Consider the following 17,900-nt stretch of genomic DNA (forward strand, 5'->3'; position numbering starts at 1 on the left):
TAGAGATGAGGCAAGCTTAATGCCCAGAGTTGCCGAGTGTGTTCCTGGTTAGAGTAGGTACCGAGGCGAGAATTATCGAGTCTGTTTTGACCCTGGTCCACGACCCTGCCGCATCAGGAATTGAACCCTGGTCCCTGGCTGATTCTCTGCTTACGGGTCTGCCGCCTCTAACTAGTGAGCCACACCTCTCCACGAAACTGGACTATTAGTTAGAAAGTAAACTTTCCACCGGGATGAAACTGTTCCTAGTATCTGACGTGCCCTGTATTGTGGTTGGCCTGGCCTTTTGACTTTGAGCCAATCCAATGCGACCAGATAATGATTGCCGCACTGTGCTTCTTGGTGCTATTTGTATTTAAAATGTTTTACTTAAAAATTCAGACCTCCGGTTCTACTTGTTGGAAATTTGTCATTTTGTGTCATTTTATTTATTAAAATATTCTTCGTTTTTCTAAATTTATTTGAAATTTTTCTTGTGTTTGAGTACTCCATAAATACATCCATTGTCCATTGAAAGAGGAAGAGGTGGGGTGCTGTGGCCAGGGCGGCTGACTACGGAATACGGGGGCTCAGGGTTCGATCGCCAGCAGCAGGTTAGCCCAGCCCCATGTGACTCTGGGCAATAGCTTGCTTAATCATCCCGAAGGCGCCCAGCGCCTTGACATCTTTAGGGGTAATTGTTCGCGCTTTACAAATACCGGTTATTATTATTGAAGGGAGGCCACTGCCAGTCTCCTCCTCCTGTCTGGCGGACCTTTGGCATTGAAGTTCACCTCGTGTTATTCCTGGCTATTTATTTAATCTTCTTCTCTCTGCTTCTGTTGTAAAACTGTTTATTGCGGTAGGTTGTTATTTTAAAACGAAAGCATTTCGTAAAGTTAATTGCAAATAATCACTTTTAAGTTAATTCTCCTCGAAACGAATGCTTTTCGAAAGTGTGCTACCACTGCAGGTTTGAACTTATTTCCTTTCCCCTGCGGGTTCTGCACTCCCTTTTAGTGAAGTGATGCATTTAATTAAAGGAACTCTGCCTGCCCTGGACACATTTAATGTCGTTGCTCTTTCTAGTCATCCTCTCTTTCCTCCTCAGTGTGAAGAAGACAGGAATGAGGCAGAATGTTTATAGCATTCCTTGCTCAACTGTAAAAAACCTTGTTGATGTCAACGCGCTCTCTGACATCTTAAACAGTTTTTTGTAGGACTCTAAGCACCTTTTATTTTTTCGTCAAGCTAAATCTTGTTTTTCAGTGTGTAGATGTGCATTAAAGGCTTTGCACAAATGAACAGTCCTTGTATTTTAAATAAGACACACACACGGATGGACTTGGCACATCTTGAATAGAGTGTACAGTGGATAAGTGAAATTCAAGTCTCACGTCTTTGCATACACATAATAAAATATTTCAGGTGTATGGGCAGCATAGGCAGCTGATTGTTGGTGGAGCCAGAGGGAGTCAGGACACGAAAGAATCACAATAGGAGGAAGCATGTGGGCATGGTAGTGGTGGTGCAGCCACCTGGAAGAAGACATAAAATGGTTTGAGGGAGTGATGAAGTGAGAGGCAGTGGAAAAAAAGCGTAGGCAGCCAAGCATAGAGGGAGACTAATACCTCAAGTAGATGGGGAGGAGACTGTGCAGTCCCAAGCTGCAGTAGCTTAGATACCAGAGAGGCTGGAATGCAGCAGGATCTCTGACGTGGACCTAGAGAACATGGCTGAGAGGTGGTTTCCTCAGGCTGGCTGGAATCAAGCGGACTCCTTCCAGCCTTTCTATGGTCAGAACATGAACAGTGGCTAGGGCAGGGGCAGCTCCGCCGCAATGATTGAGGAATGTTGCCCCACCGGCTCAGAGTCGGCAAGTGAAAAATGAAACAATATTTTTCTATCATTTTCTTTCTCACTTGTTGGCTCTGAGCCAGCATGTGCAGGGAGGGGCGGGCTTGGGAGGGGCAAGGAGGAGTGCTATGTGCACTTCTAAGTGCACATGTGTGTTTGGCTAGCCGTCTCAAGGCGGCCAAACACACATGCACACTTAGATTCCTCCAACCCAGCTGTGCTGAGCAGCAGGGCTGGAAAAACCCCACAGACTCCCTGACCTGAAGGGAGCGTCTTCTCAACCCACTCAGGCCAGTCCCCACACTGCTTTGAAGCCTGAGATCAGTGCAGGGGATTGGATGGGAGTCAGTTACGCTGCCGCAGTGCCTGCTGGGACAAAGACGTTCACAGAGGCGCAACGTGAGGCTAGAGGCAGCCGACAGGTTATGGGAAGTGTTCTTTTGTTTTTAATTATTACCCCCATGCGTTCCCACTCCCGTGCTCACCCGTGCCTCCTCTGTCCTTCTCACCACTTCTTATTTGTGTCAGCAGCCACTGGGCTAGGGAAGCGCCTTAGGTCAAAAGTGTGACACTTTTAAATAACAGTGCGCAAGGGGAGGCACGAGGAAAGCTGGCAGAGTAGAATTTTACTAGTCGGAACACCACGGCCTTAGCCACGTGTGTTCTAAACATTGCAAGCATAACCACCCTTGCCTTAACCACACAAATGCCTAAACCGCACATTTGTCTGTTAAAGGCATGCGCAGTCTAGCTGATGGCTGCTGCTGGGCGGAAGCAGGAAGACCTTGCCAGGAAGAGAGCCAGAGCATGTGGTGAGGTAAGTGGGATGAGGCTGGGGGCAGTAGTTTTCAGAGCTGGGGGAAGGTTGGGGTAATTTTCATGGCTGGGGCACCTGGGTAGTTTTTAGGGCTCAGGAGGGGTTGGTTAGTTTTTTTAATTAGGGGTTAGGGTTTTAGGCCTAAGGGCAGTGGAAGGGGTTGGAGTAGTTTTAAGGGCAGCACTGGTGGGATGCGGTTGAGGTAGTGTATGTTAAAGGGGAAGAGTTCAGGCCTCAGGGCAGTGGAAGGGGAAGTGGTAGTTGGGGTCGTTTTTAGGGCTTAGGGGAGGATGGGGTCGTTTTTAGGGCTCAGAGGAGTCAGGTAGTGTTTTAGGTTAGGGTTTTAGGCTGAAGGGCAGTGGAAGGGGTTGGGTTTAGGGTTGTTTTAGGGACAGAGCGGGGTTGGGAAGGGGTTGAGGTAGTGGATGTTAAGGGTTAGGAACAGCGCGGGGTGGGAGGGGGTTCGGGTAGTGTATGTTAATGGGCAGAGTTTTAGGCCTCAGGGGAAGGGAATGGGTAGTTTTCAGGTTTTGAGCCTCATGGGGGTTAGGCATGGGGTTTGTAGCTTAGGGCAGGGGAGGAGTGTCAGAGTTATAGCGAATTTAGCCGCGCATACTCCTTTAACATTCATGCCTTTACCACGAAATTGCGCGGTAAAGGAATGCGTGGTAAAGGAAAGCGTTGTTAAGATGCATTTGTGGTTCGGGCTACATGGTAGAGGCATGCGTGGTTTGCCAATGCGTGCCTCTATCATACAACCGAATTTTACAGTTAAGACAGATGCGTTTATGCTTTTGTATTTTCATGCATTTTTTACTCAAAGAGTTATGGTTAGAGGTACGAGAGAAAGAGAAGAGAGAGAGAGAGAACGTAGGTCAAAAGATTCAAATATTATTTTAGCGTTGAGGGCATTTTTCTATCTTATATTCCTTCTACTGTTTTAAGACAGTCTTACAGAAACCCTCAATCTACATTAAACAGTAAAGAGATATGGTGAAAAGGAATCAAGAGTGAGCACGGAAAGGGAATTCAGGAAAGACTATGACTTTAAGAAGGGAGATCAAAGAGTGAAGACAGGAACAGAGAAAAGGCATATAGTGAGAAGGCAAAGTGAGAGAAAGATATAAGACAAGAAAAAGCAAGAGAAGGATAGTTGAAATAGATGAAATAAAGATAGTGGAGAACTGAGTAATGTTTTGAAAGATGGGAAACAACCACTCAGTAGTAGGCCTATCTACTAATATCTGCTTTTTTGTTTATACTGAGGTCAGCCTCCACCTGAAATCCAATTCAACTGGGGAAGAAATAAACTGCGAACTTGCTATTCAGTTTACTGTTCTGAACGAAAAGATGTACGAAACCAAGAAACTTTGGCAAAAATCCAGTTCAAAGGCCCAGACACTGGTTCGGCCTCTTTCCAACAAGTCTTGAGTTGTACAAAAAGTTCTGAGTGGAAACTGATGCCAGGGGCTGGAGAAAAAGGGAAGATACTCTGACACCTATATCAGTGTCTCCTGGTTAGTTAGTTTTTTTTTTATCAAAGATGGTTTTAGTTAGGGATTTATTCAAAGATCACATTCATTGCAACTCTGTGTTGAATAGGTATGATGAGTGCCCAGTGAACAACTTTGTAGAAGATGTTTTTTGAAGCAAGTTCTGATTCAATCAGGAGCAAGACAACAACTGAGTCACAGATACCTGGATATATTTGAATAGACTCAACAATTTTTTCAGTAGGAATTATAATGTTCCTTTAAGTAATTCAGCCACTCCACAAAGCTTACTCTGTTTCTGTTTTATATCAAAGACAGTGGTTTTCCATCTTGACTCTCCATCTGTCTATAGATAAGCAATTTAAGGCAACTTGGGACACTGTTGTCATTCTGTTTTGGTCTTGGAACTCATCACATCCTTTTAGATAAACTGCTGGTCACTCTAACCATCAAGCAAGTCTGCAAAGGCTTCTATGCACTTGGCATCCAAAACAGAGATCGGTTCTGTGAGTTCAGTGACGAGCCATAAGTGCAATATTGTTCCATATGAAATATTAGGGTGCAGTTACAGGTGTCTTCAAAGAATGCTTAAAAGTTGTGATCCGCAGGTAGCAATATCACAATAAATCTAGACAAAAGAAATGAATGCTGCTTTTTAGCACCAAAGATCACTACATACATTAATGTGGCTAAAACCAAAGTAAGGAATCCCTACTTCGCTGCCACCAAGAAAAAACTATTGTTATCAAACACACAGCGCTATCAAAGGGAACTCTTGCACCCCTATAGAAGACTCCCTCTAGGAAGCACTCAAATTTAAAATATAGGGTAATCAGAAAATTACAGGGTGGTCCAGATCTCTGGTCAATACATTTAAAAAAAAAAGAAATGGTCAAAGGACATGCATATTTCTTAACAACAGCACAGCTTTGTTTTAGAATTAGACCTGTGTTACTGTTTTGTAAATTTATGCCACCGTGTTTTGCACTGAGTTTTTCCACCTTAATGGACTAGCACCATGAATTTTTATACACAGCAGAAATAATTATTACTGCTTCAACCTGTGTTAGAGCCCGCTGATCCATAAGTTCCTCGCTCTCACAATAAGTGTAGTAAAGAATATGAGCTTTGGTCAGCAAACCAAAACGCACAGATTGCTGACTACTTTTGGAAAGGGGCTTAATCCTAGCAGAAGAAAATATGGTGGTCATATAAAGTACAATACTTTGAGGTTCAGCAGGTGGCTCTCTCATCTCCATAGAAAGTCTGAAATGACCAACGGTGGGTCTTTGTATGCCTATATCATGCAAAGGTATAGAGTGTCATTGAAGATTATCATATGATGCTTAACAGATATAAAGTGCACCCTTACATATTACACGTACTTGATGAATTGAACCTCTGTGATACACAAGATAGAGAAGGCTTTGTCTCAACTAATTCTGAATTGCAGAGAATGTTTTTGTATCAAATAATGTATTAACGTTAAAATATATATCTTACAGTATACAAGAAGTAGGCCTGCTAATCCAGAGTATATTGTTTAAACTTCAACAGGACGACTCACAAAGTTTATAAGCAATCTTATGTCTATTCTAGGTAGAAAACATGTTTAATATACATTATCATTTTTTTACGAAATGAAATCCCAAAAACTTAAATAAATGTACCTAAATGATTTTGCCAAAGAATAATTTAATAAATACACAAAGAATGTCTAATACCATTGATAAAGTAGGTAATAATAGTAAAGGAGATCCAGGGCTTCACCACAAATGTGTTGAATAGTTACAAAAGTCTTTTGTTCAGGATATGTTATCATGTTAAGATGTTTCTTTTTGTTGCCATCAAAGTGAGGTAACTTTCAATCTTAGGGCCCTTACCCTTACTCTTTCTTGTCACTGTTCTGTATATAGCAGGCTTGGGGGCCTTATGTTTTATAATTCATTTTAACCAATAATGTAATTTGCCCTATTAGAAATATTTGCAAATTCAGAAACAGATCAGGTTGTAATTATTTGTATTGTCAGTATGAGTTTTCTTAAAGTTTTCGCAAGATTTAATGGTGTTGAGTGGAAGGGGAAATTTGTATAATAAATAGCCAGTCTGGTAGTATGGTTGCCTGGTGGCATGAAATTATCATGTATCCTCAGAAAGCTACTTGGGAACTCAGCAGTAACTCCAGTTATACCGATGCAGGGAGTGTTGCAGCAGATGCAATGGGAAGCACACCTACGTAGAGAATTATTGCAACTTACAATGCTGTTGTACATTAATCAACAAACTATACTCAAAGTGAAGTCTTGTTAAAACTTTTCAACTAATGTACTTAGACATAGCCAGTGACAAATATTCTGCTCAGAGATGGCACTGGTATAGCCTCTTTTCACCAGCCTCTAATACAATGTATCCTGTGTATCCTATGCACTTTTGCACCATATAGCACATTATTGGAGGCTTTATTAGCCTCCATCAAACTTTGATAATGAAATAAGGTGCTTAGAGGCCCATAGTCTGCACACATGGGAGTCCATGTTACCCCTGATAGTTTTGCATGTGAAAACACACCCTCTGTATGTGCATGTATGTCAGTCAGCCAAGGCAGTGTCAGTTTCTTTTGGTGGGTTAATGAAGGAGCTGATAATTCCCAGGTTTATTGATGATGCTCTCAGCATGCTAGCTCTTCACATATGCAAATGGAACGCGTCAGTACTCTTGTGTTCTTCATAAATCAGTTGTTTTCCTGATGTAGGGCATTTGTGGACAGTGTACAAGAGAACTTTACTGTTGTCTCCGTTTCTGCAATTTGGCTAGCATTCACTAATGAAACAGGAAATATGAAATGCACCCTCGTCGTCGTGTTGTATTATGTGTTTCCTCCTTCACCCTCCTGGATTCCCTGCAGTACAACCCCTTTACTCTAATCCCCCATACGGCAGGTCCCTTGAATCTCTATGCTTCACATATTTCTCCAACCACAATAGCTCTCCGGTCGGCCATTGCTCTAATGTTCCCTGAAGTGGAATCCCCTCACTGTGAAGCACACATCCCCTTGTGGTATGTATGGCCTGTCAGTTTTTTCCATCTGACCATTTTTTAAATTGGTTATCTTTTTAACAGCAGTTACGTTGTATATTAATTCCTTAAATCTCAACCCTTCTGGGTACCCTTTTCATCTAGTGATCCCTACCCCATGTTGCATATCTGTATCCAAATTCCCATGAAACCTGTGTTGACCATTGGTACAGTGCACTTGTAGGGATTCTCTACTCCCTGTACTGTACGCTTGTGCATCCAGTCATGACCTCTCTCTGGACACAATTGCCTTACTGCTCACTGTAGACGTGTTGTTCCTCTAGTGCGGCACACTTTTTCCTATGGTCCTTTCTTCTCCACAGTCTTCTTCAGCCTGGTCCTTCTTGTATTATACACATGATCTATTAATGAGATTGTATTATGACTCTGAGAGAGAATGTTTGTGGCACTAGTATATTTTCATCTAAATGCAGCAGTTTTTTTCTAGCTGAACGTGATCTGAATTTATTTCCTCCCACTGGGAACTCTGGTCCCAGCAATTATTTTCTTTATTTGATAAAGTTTCATTGTGTGGTCTGGTAATCTATAGCCCTATCTACTACGTTTGCTGGTCCAGCAGACGAGTGAAAGTCTAGTATTCTATATCATGCAATATACCCTGTCTTTGATTCCATAGCACCACTTGGAGAAGTGCGCAATGGGAATCTGCGGAAGTGTATCAATGTAAAGCTCTGCTTCCTTATCATCCTCCAAAAATGATAGCTAAAAAAGGATTGAGTGAAGCAAGTTAAAAAGAAGGAATGATTTTACCTATTCTCTTTTCTCGCATAAATCATCGGAACAAAGGGCCAGAACTACAATTTGGCAGACAGTCATCTGCCCGTTAGGCTGGTGGAGGTTATTACATATGCCACTTTATCGGACTACCATTTGCCATGTTTAGAGATCATAGCTGGCACATCAGTGATCTCTGCAAATTGAATCAGAGTTATGGCGCCACCCTTATGGCGATTCCTGTTAAGGTGCCAAACATTTGGTGGATTGCCACCTTTGGTTTTGGCAGCTGTCCACCACACTTTTACAAACTTTTTGGGGAGTTTGTTATTGAAAAACAAAAAAACTAATGACCCCCCTCACCTGAGGACTTTTTTTTCCTGCGTGCAGCTGGTCATTTTTGTGTTTTTTCTTCCCCATGCCAACTAACTGGTAAGCTACTAAACAGGGCAGGAGGTGTAATGCCATTCGCATATGGCCTCTGTTGGCCCCACTACTGACCCCAAATAGAGCAGGCAGACCGTCATTTTGGTTGGCAGGGTGCTCTGTCACGTTTGCAATGGAGAACCCTGTTCATTAAGCTGTAAATCACCTTAAGCTTTCTGAATGTCCCTATTTGTTGGTCAGCTTAAGAGAAAGTGTCTATTAGTCTCCATTTCTTCTATCACATTGTTGACGGAATCACGCTTCTCTACTTTTTGTTTACATTTGTGCTGTGTTGTCTGTGTTTCAAGACTGTGGCTAAACAGTCTAGACTGGGTGAATATTACTACAAAAGAATCAGAAATCAACACACAGAACTGTAATAGGTTTACTTGTCATAGTAAGGAGAGCCACAGAGGCAGGCAGAATACTTCTCACAATGCTTTGGAAACAATGTTGTTATTGCAGTACAGCACGTTTATCCCACCACCACTTTCAACCCACACAAAACAATGTTTCGTGGGTTGTGTGTTCATATTTTCCCCTTTGTCTGGGTTTAGAGGCACCAGACGTTAGTGTGCTGTCATTTAAAAGTTCAGGATTCAGTTACTTTCTGAAATTGTAGGAACATTATTTCGTTTTCTGCTTGAGGTGGAAAGGATGAACGTATGTACGTGCCTGCACATGCAAAGGATTTTTGTAACCTTTAATATGACTTACAAAAATCTGTATATTTGCCCCCTATTTTTGGTCTGACCCCGAGGGTGCCCTCACTTAGGCATCTGAACTCATCAGTGTCCTGCTATGAGACATTGCAGTGTGGATCTTGTAAACAATCCAGATACAGATGGTTTCCACCGATTTGGACTGATGCACACCATCCATGCAAAGCCAAAGCATATGGTGCAATGCTGTACACGAGGAAACATGTACCAGTGCTAAGGGCCAGCTACAACAGCCAAACTGGTGTAGTATGTGCCAGCCCCTGAGGTCTGTCCAAACACATTAAACTCTCATAAGGGAGCAATGCCCATCTTCAAGGAAGGTCAGATACAAAAGCATACCCTGCAGCACTACGCTAAACTAACTGGTTCCCTTTCTGACTGCTACTGTGATACATGACGTCCATATTGTCTTCATTGTACTTCCTGTTATTTGGAAAGCGCTCCACTGCTACTGTTACTATGTCTGCCCTATATAAAATAAAATTAAAACTATATCACCCACGTTGTGTTATAGTGAAAGTTTTCATGAGGCTCTACACTGATACAATTGGTACACTTTACTGCTTTTGGTACATTGATGCCTTTCTTCTTTCACCAGCCTCCTACTGTTTTGCAGCTTGGATTTGTTTTACCTTCCGAACAAGCAAAGTATGTCAGATGAGCTGTGACTTATCTGCTGATGTCCCCTATACCTGCTCTGGTGTACATTTCACAGTGACTTCAGAGGGCTGGTAATTGTATTCAAAAGCGACCACCATTTCTCCACTTCCGAATTACATCATTTGTCTTATATTTTGTTTCAGGAAATTAGTTTAGCTTGGTTCAGTCTAGAGAGATTCTTGTGAGGAGAACCCGGCTGGTAACCTTGCAAAACACTGAACTGATTGCTATTTGTCACTTCCCTCAGGGCCCTGTCATCGCCTGCTTGTAGCACAGCCCTATTTTCTTTTTTTTCTTTTATTTCATTATCTTGCATCAAACCTCTTTCTCCTATTTCCCTGCACATGCGAACAACAAGTGTTCTCTGTGGCAGGTGCAGGAGGTGGAGTGAGTAGGCCAGAGAAAAGCCTGATACCATCTACAACATGCATAACCCCGTGTCCACCATATGCAACAAGCAAATATGCAGGTTGCACTAGTGTGTAGGTGAGTAACCGATATGTGTGTGCTTCTAACCCTGTCCCCGCTGGGGTAAGGATTCAGAGATGAACTGCCATTCCACTATGCCACTTCTGTGCATCTCCACTTGCTAGGGCACGGGGCATGCCCACTTTGAGTTTCTTTCACTAAGAACAGGTGCCTATTATTCATGATAGTATTATGCTTTGAAATACAAAATGTCTGGCCTTCCTACACCAGTTACTGTTTACATTTATAATGGGAAGCAGTCAGTGAGTGACACCTATGTGGGTCTCTTGCAGGCTTAGGCAATATCACAACCACTCAGTGGCGGCCGCTCCATTAGGGCATTTGAGCGCCGCCTCACTACTTTCTCGCAGTGCGAGAAGCATAAAATAAAATGGTATTTTAAATACCATTTTATTTTCTGCTTCTCGCGCTGCGAGAATGCAGACGGCAGGTGTATGCCTGGTTGGGGGCAGGTGGGAGCGCACGCCTGGTTGGGGGAGGGCGGGTGGGCGGGTCAGGGAGGTGTGGCTTGCACCACTTTAAGTGCCCTGACTGCTTGGTCGGGCCTGGGGCCGACCAAAGCAGTCATGCGCACTCTACATTTTCTATATGTAGGCTGCATGCAGCCTACATAAAGAAAATAGTGTCCCTACTGGTGCCCGGCTGGGCGCCACCCGGGACTCCATGCCAATCACAACGCTGCCTTTGCAGCGTTGTGATTGGCTTACAGGAGGGGAGGGACTAGGAGCATGCCTGTTCAGAAGTTGAATGCGGCGGGACCCCGGCCCAGAGGCAGCGCGGACCAGGTAAGTTTTGATTTCTTTTTATTTTAAATTAATCCCCCCTCACACCCCCAAACCTCCCCCCCACCCCCAGAATTGTGAGCCACAATATTTCTGGAGCGGTGCCTTAGAAATTGCTTTGCGGCTCGGTTCACGGCTCTCCTCGCACCCGAGGGCAAGGGCTGTGCAGGGGGCTTCGGGTATGGTCTAATCTCCATGCAGCTGCCTAGTGTGGAAAATACATTCTAGTCGAGAAATCAGCACTGCGAGAGATAGTGGGGGTGTGGGGAAAGGAGAAGAGGGGCCAAGGTCGCTTCAGTGAGAACGGAAGTACGGGACAAAAGAAAGACGCGGCATGGAAGACATAGGAGAAAATGCTAGGTGTAGGCATTTACGTTAACACCAAAATGTGGTCTCTGAGCGGCTGAGACTGGTGATCTCAGTGGACTTCCATCTGCCTGCTCACCTGCAGGTGTGCAACCGGGTCTTTGGTCTCTTGAGTGTTAACCAGCGTCCTGCGCAGCAGTCGAAGAGATTCACTTGCCCCTTAAGAAAAACTCAAGTTGTGCCATGATGCGTAATCTTGCACCGTACTAGGGGAAAATAGATGTTTTCTGCCCTTGGTAACTGTAAGCAAACCATATTCAGACCGAGATAATTACTCTCGGTTGGTAAAAGAAAAAAAAGCTTTGCCAGTTTTGCCACTCTCCCCCTGGAGAAGAATGGCGTAGATGGGGAAAAACGTGTGCCCGATCATCTTAATGGGGTAATTTATATCAGGTGTCCTCTGGAGAGAGAAGTCTTGTGAACCACTTGTGCATTTAGCTTCCTGATTTTTATACGTAGCTAATTGGGCTTCCTGCAGGTAAGAGCACAGCCACTAGGGACTCCACTCTCTTCTATGCCCGCTCTGAGTCCTCACTTGCCCCTGGTTCGCTGCTCTCACTGCAGGCTGGACCTTCTCCGCTGCCGTTCGTGCACTGCTCACACAGTGAGGGTGCCCAGCAGCCCCCTCCAGGGTGCCTCCAGGTGCTGCTTCTAGCTACTGTTAAACACTCCAGGCTGGGGGTCTCTTCTCCTGTTTTACATGCTTTGTGTAAAACAGCAGGAAGTACACTCCGGGCCCAGCGTAAGTGGAGTCGGCTGCACTGTCTGTTATTTTGGAGTATTATTCCAGACGTACGGTGCATTCCACAGCTAAAAGTTGTAAATGGCTGCTCCAACTTGCATTCAACGTTTTCTCGACCTAACAAGCGGTGCTTCTTGTACTCTTGGTGGTCAGAGTGGGCATAATTTGCCGGTGCAATCACTAAAAATCACTTTGCTACTCTGTCATCCCACAAGCTGCTGCACCAGCCCCCGTATATCACAATTTCAGCAGACCGTTCCTGTCCCAGCCCGCCTGTTCTGTCTGCCACAGGTCGAGCTGAGCCCAACTCACCACAGAGATTTCATACAGGACTTCAAAACTCCTGACATGACGGAGAAGGCCCCTCCTGCCCTGCCAGCCCTGACAGTCTCAAGGCAGGTCAGATAAGTGGCACCCAGAACAGACGCGCCACTCCTCTGAATACAATGCCAGGTAAGTTCGGGACTCACTTTGAATCTTCACTGTATTGCTTTTATTTAGGGCCCATTGTAAAGCTACGTGAATATACATATAAACTTCAAAAAATAATTTGATTCCTTAAAGTAATTGTGGTTATTGCAACACCATGGTTTGTTCCACAGCATATTTGGTGAAAGACACATGTGTAGAATGCTCACCTGGGCACAGAGTGTGTATGGCTGCTTATTAAGAGTCAGGAGGCATGATTGTATTTTATTTAGTATTGGGCCTGCTCACTGCTACCATTTGCAACATTATAGCGCTGTGGTGCCCTTTTAGTTTCAGTGGTATTGTAATTGCTGATTTTGTTTTGTTGCTTGAGAGGCATTTTTGTATTTGTGTGTTTTTATACTTGTGTTTTATGTAATGTTTTAATTCTATAGGGTATACTGTTGAAACAGTACACCTCACAGGACAGTAACCCACCGAACAGGATGGTAATGGAAGCATACAAAACGTATGTTGTAGTAGTCAGGGCTGGTAAGGCCTTTTATTCCACTGGGTATTTCTCCGCAGCACTGCTATCTGAGGGGCCGTGCTGGCGCGGAATAGAACAAGCTGCCATTGATGGAGTCTGTGGTGACTGCACAGGAGAGATAGCAGGTAATAGTGGGGGGAGCGAGTGTCACAGAGATATTTTATCTAACTTCCTGAGCCAGTAGCCTGCCATATAAGTAAAGTTACAGCACCTGAGCTGACCTCAGCTTTGCAGTCACTGTCTGCAATCTGCACAATGTTGAGTTCATAGTCAGTGAGGCTGGCTCAGGCTCCATGCTGTAGCCTCGGGGAACAACCTTTACAACGCAACTTTTACAACGCACTACCTTTACAACGCATTTTTTACAACGCATAATCCATTACAACGCATGACATTACAACGCATACCATTACAACGCATTTTTAAAAACTACCTTTACAACGCATTCCATTACAACGCATACTACCATTACAACGCATACCATTACAACGCATAATATTACACTACACTATCCAACACTTACCCTACTGTTGCACCCCCTGGAGTTAGAATAGTAATTTTTACCCCTATACTATCCAACACTTACCCTACTGATGCACCCCCTGGAGTTAGAATAGTAATTTTTACCCCTATACTATCCAACACTTACTCTACTGATGCACCCCCTGGAGTTAGAATAGTAATTTTTACCCCTATACTATCCAACACTTACCCTACTGATGCACCCCCTGGAGTTAGAATAGTAATTTTTACCCCTATACTATCCAACACTTACCCTACTGATGCACCCCCTGGAGTTAGAATAGTAATTTTTACCCCTATACTATCCAACACTTACCCTACTGATGCACCCCCTGGAGTTAGAATAGTAATTTTTACCCCTATACTATCCAACACTTACCCTACTGTTGCACCCACTGGAGTTAGAATAGTAATTTTTACCCCTATACTATCCAACACTTACCCTACTGTTGCACCCCCTGGAGTTAGAATAGTAATTTTTACCCCTACACTATCCAACACTTACCCTACTGTTGCACCCCCTGGAGTTAGAATAGTAATTTTTACCCCTATACTATCCAACACTTACCCTACTGATGCACCCCCTGGAGTTAGAATAGTAATTTTTACCCCTATACTATCCAACACTTACCCTACTGTTGCACCCCCTGGAGTTAGATTAGTAATTTTTACCCCTATACTATCTAATACTTACCTTAAATATAATTTAATATTATGCGTTGTAATGGTATGCGTTGTAAAGGTAGTATGCGTTGTAATGGTAATGCGTTGTAAAGGTATTTTTTTAAAATGCGTTGTAGTGTCATGCGTTGTAATGTCATGCGTTGTAATGGATTATGCGTTGTAAAAAATGCGTTGTAAGTGCATGCGTTGTAAAAGTGTGCGTTGTAACGTCATACATCCTGTAGCCTCTCTTACATTCTAGTGCACTTCCATTTCTGGTGCTTTGCAGCAGTTATACGATGTTTCATAGAGTTTCTTGTTGCAGAAATGGGTATAATTTCCGATTTTTATGTTTCCCTCATCTTCATTGCTTGATTTTGCTCGCAAGAAAGTGTCACTCATAGTCGTTGAATGTCACTCTTTTTTCAAAATTGTTGTTCAGACTCGCTCGCTACACTCGCTCGCCATAGTGCAGTACGGCAATAATTTTACACCTCACCACTTTCAAATATCACCAGCCGCCTCTGCAACCACTGCTTACATCATAAATGCTGGCAACTCCCACAATTACAGCGCTACATTATATTGAGTTAGTGTAGTGGTGCCAGCAAGTCAGCATATTTTGTAGAAAGCAATATGCAGACCATCCCCCCTGCATTTTGACTAGGTTAAATATTTTTTATGCTCGTTGAATTTTCTCCAATGTAAGCAATTCACTCGGAAGTTCCCTTCTTCCTGGTTACTAGGCAGTTTAAGAGACGACCCTTCTCATACCTGAGTACCTATAGTAGTCATGTCTACAAGTTTAATTTTCCTGGGGTACCACCTCCTGTTCCAATTTACTAATCCAGCTAAGAAAGTCTCTTAGCACTCCTCATGATGTACTCCTACATTTGTCCCATATGCTAATGTTAAGCGCCTCGCACAGACTCTTCTATACTCACTATACCCCCGTTACTATAAAAACATTCTTCCAAAACCTATTTTATTTCAGTCTTGAAACAACCAGTGGGGAGTGTTCTTGGGTGTAATCAGCATAATTGGCGGCTCACCGAGGGAGTGCTGCGGGGCGGGGGAGGAGCAGGGTGGGGGGGTAGTGGAGTCTGACATATGACGGACAGGAGTAAGGTAAGTAATTAAATAAATAAAACTATTTACCTTGTGCTCGCAGCATCGCCGAGTTGGCGATGCAGCGCACGCAAGGTAAATAGTTTTATTTATTTAATTACTTATCTTACTCCAGTCCATCGTAAGTTGGATTCCACTACCCCCCACACTGCCCCTCCGCCCCACAGCTCTCCCTCGGTGAGCCGGCACTGATCACCATGTTGGCGCAGGTGCCACATGTTCCTTCCTTATCATGAGTGGTGCGTGTTCAGACAATGTTCTATAGGGAAACTCTGACTGATCAAGTCACCCTTAGCGTGCTTCGTTTATCAACAGTGGTGGCTGGTGACATTTGAAAGTGGTGAGGAGCAAAATTATTGCCGTACTGCACTATGGCGAGTGAGCGTAGCGAGCGAGCCTGAACAACAATTTTGAAGAAAAGAGTGACATTCAACGACTATGAGCGACACTTTCTTGCGAGCAAAATCAAGCAATGAAGATGAGGAAAATATAAAAATCGGAAATTATACCCATTTCTGCAACAAGAAACTCTATGAAACATCTTATAACTGCTGCAAAGCACCAGAAATGGAAGTGCAATAGAATGTAAGAGAGGCTACTGCGTGGAGCCTGAGCCAGCCTCACTGACTATGAACTCAACATTGTGCAGATTGCAGACAGTGACTGCAAAGCTGAGGTCAGCTCAGGTGCTGTAACTTTACTTATATGGCAGGCTACTGGCTCAGGAAGTGAGATAAAATATCTCTGTGACACTCACTCCCCCCTCTATTACCTGCTGTCTCTCCTGTGCAGTCACCACAGACTCCATCAAAGGTAGCTTGTTCTATTCCGCGCCAGCACTGCCCCTCAGATAGCAGTGCTGCGGAGAAATACCCAGTGGAATAAAAGGCCTTACCAGCCCTGACTACTACAACATACGTTTTGTATGCTTCCATTACCATCCTGTTCGGTGGGTTACTCTCCTGTGGGGTGTACTGTTTCAACAGTATACCCTACAGAATTAACACATTACAAAAAACACAAATATAAAAAAACACAAATACAAAAAGGCCTCTCAAGCAACAAAACAAAATACAGCAATTAGATTACCAGTGAAACTAAAAGGGCACCACAACGCTATAATATTGTAAATGTTAGCAATGAGCAGGCCCATTACTAAATAAAATAGAATCATGCCACCTGACTCTCAATAAGCAGCCATACACACTCTGTGCCCAGGTGAGCATTCTACACGTATGTCTTTCATCAAATATGCCTTGGAACAAACCTTGGTGTTACAATAACCGCGATTACTTTAAGGAATCAAATTATTTTTTGAAGTTTATATGTATATTCACGTAGCTTTACAGTGGGCCCTAAATAAAAGCAATACAGTGAAGATTCAAAATGAGTCCCGAACTTACCTGGCATTGTGTTCAGAGTAGTGGCGCGTCTGTTCTGGGTGCCACTCAGCTGACCTGCCTTAAGACTGTCAGAGCTGGCAGGGTAGGAGGGTCCTTCTCCGTCATGTCAGGAGTGGTGAAGTCCTGTAGGAAATGTCTGTGGTAAGTTAGGCTCAGCTCGACCTGTGGCAGACAGAACAGGCGGGCTGGGACAGGAACGGTCTGCTGAAATTGTGATATCCGGGGGCTGGTGCAGCAGCTTTTGGGATGACAGAGTAGCAAAGTGATTTTAAGTGACTGTGTTGCAGGGATTCTGCTCATGCACAGAACTATGCGCAGGAAACCAGGACCTCAGTGAATTGCGGTGTACCAAAAACTCACCTCAGTACGCAGAACCCCTATTCGACCAGCATCAGTGTCTCATTCGCTCTTCATACCATATCGAAGCTACCAATGATTAGACAACCCAGAACATGCGACTTAGTGTACTCTCAGGAATGGTGGGAATCAGAGATACCTGTTTGTTATTATTCTCATATCAGTCCACAACAAGAGTATTCAGAGACACAGTAAAGTTTAAAATGTTTATTTTATAAACTACGTGTCCGAAGATGCAGTACTTTGGCTAACATAAGCAGACAAATGATTAAAATTAAAACCATCAGCATTGTTACAATACCATATAAAATGAAGGGAGAAATCATATTACAAATGATAGTGGAATACAACCACCCTCCCTTTGTTAGTAAGCTAGTATTATTAGACTAATAGAAGGTCTCTAGGTTTGAATGGAGAACCCCATACCGTAAAGATCAGCTTAGGTGAATCACATCACAGGATCAGCTTTGCTCTGCACCTGGAAAAGTTCTTCTCCAGAATGTGTGTCTAGTGCATGCAAACGGCAATATTAAAAGCTCTCAACTTTCAGATATTTGCAGCTGTGTGCCTGTTATGGCTAGAGCGTGGGCCGATCAACCTGAACTTCAAAATATACATTGTTTGGTGGCTCAGACTGTTTCTGCACACAATGTTCAGACCAAGGTCGCAGTGCACGTCTAGGGATGTGAACAACAGATAGTTCTCATGTGAAGAAAAGGCAAGCAT

Source organism: Triturus cristatus, chromosome 1_2, assembly GCF_964204655.1.
Source record: "Triturus cristatus chromosome 1_2, aTriCri1.1, whole genome shotgun sequence".
Classification (NCBI taxonomy): Eukaryota; Metazoa; Chordata; class Amphibia; order Caudata; family Salamandridae; genus Triturus; species Triturus cristatus.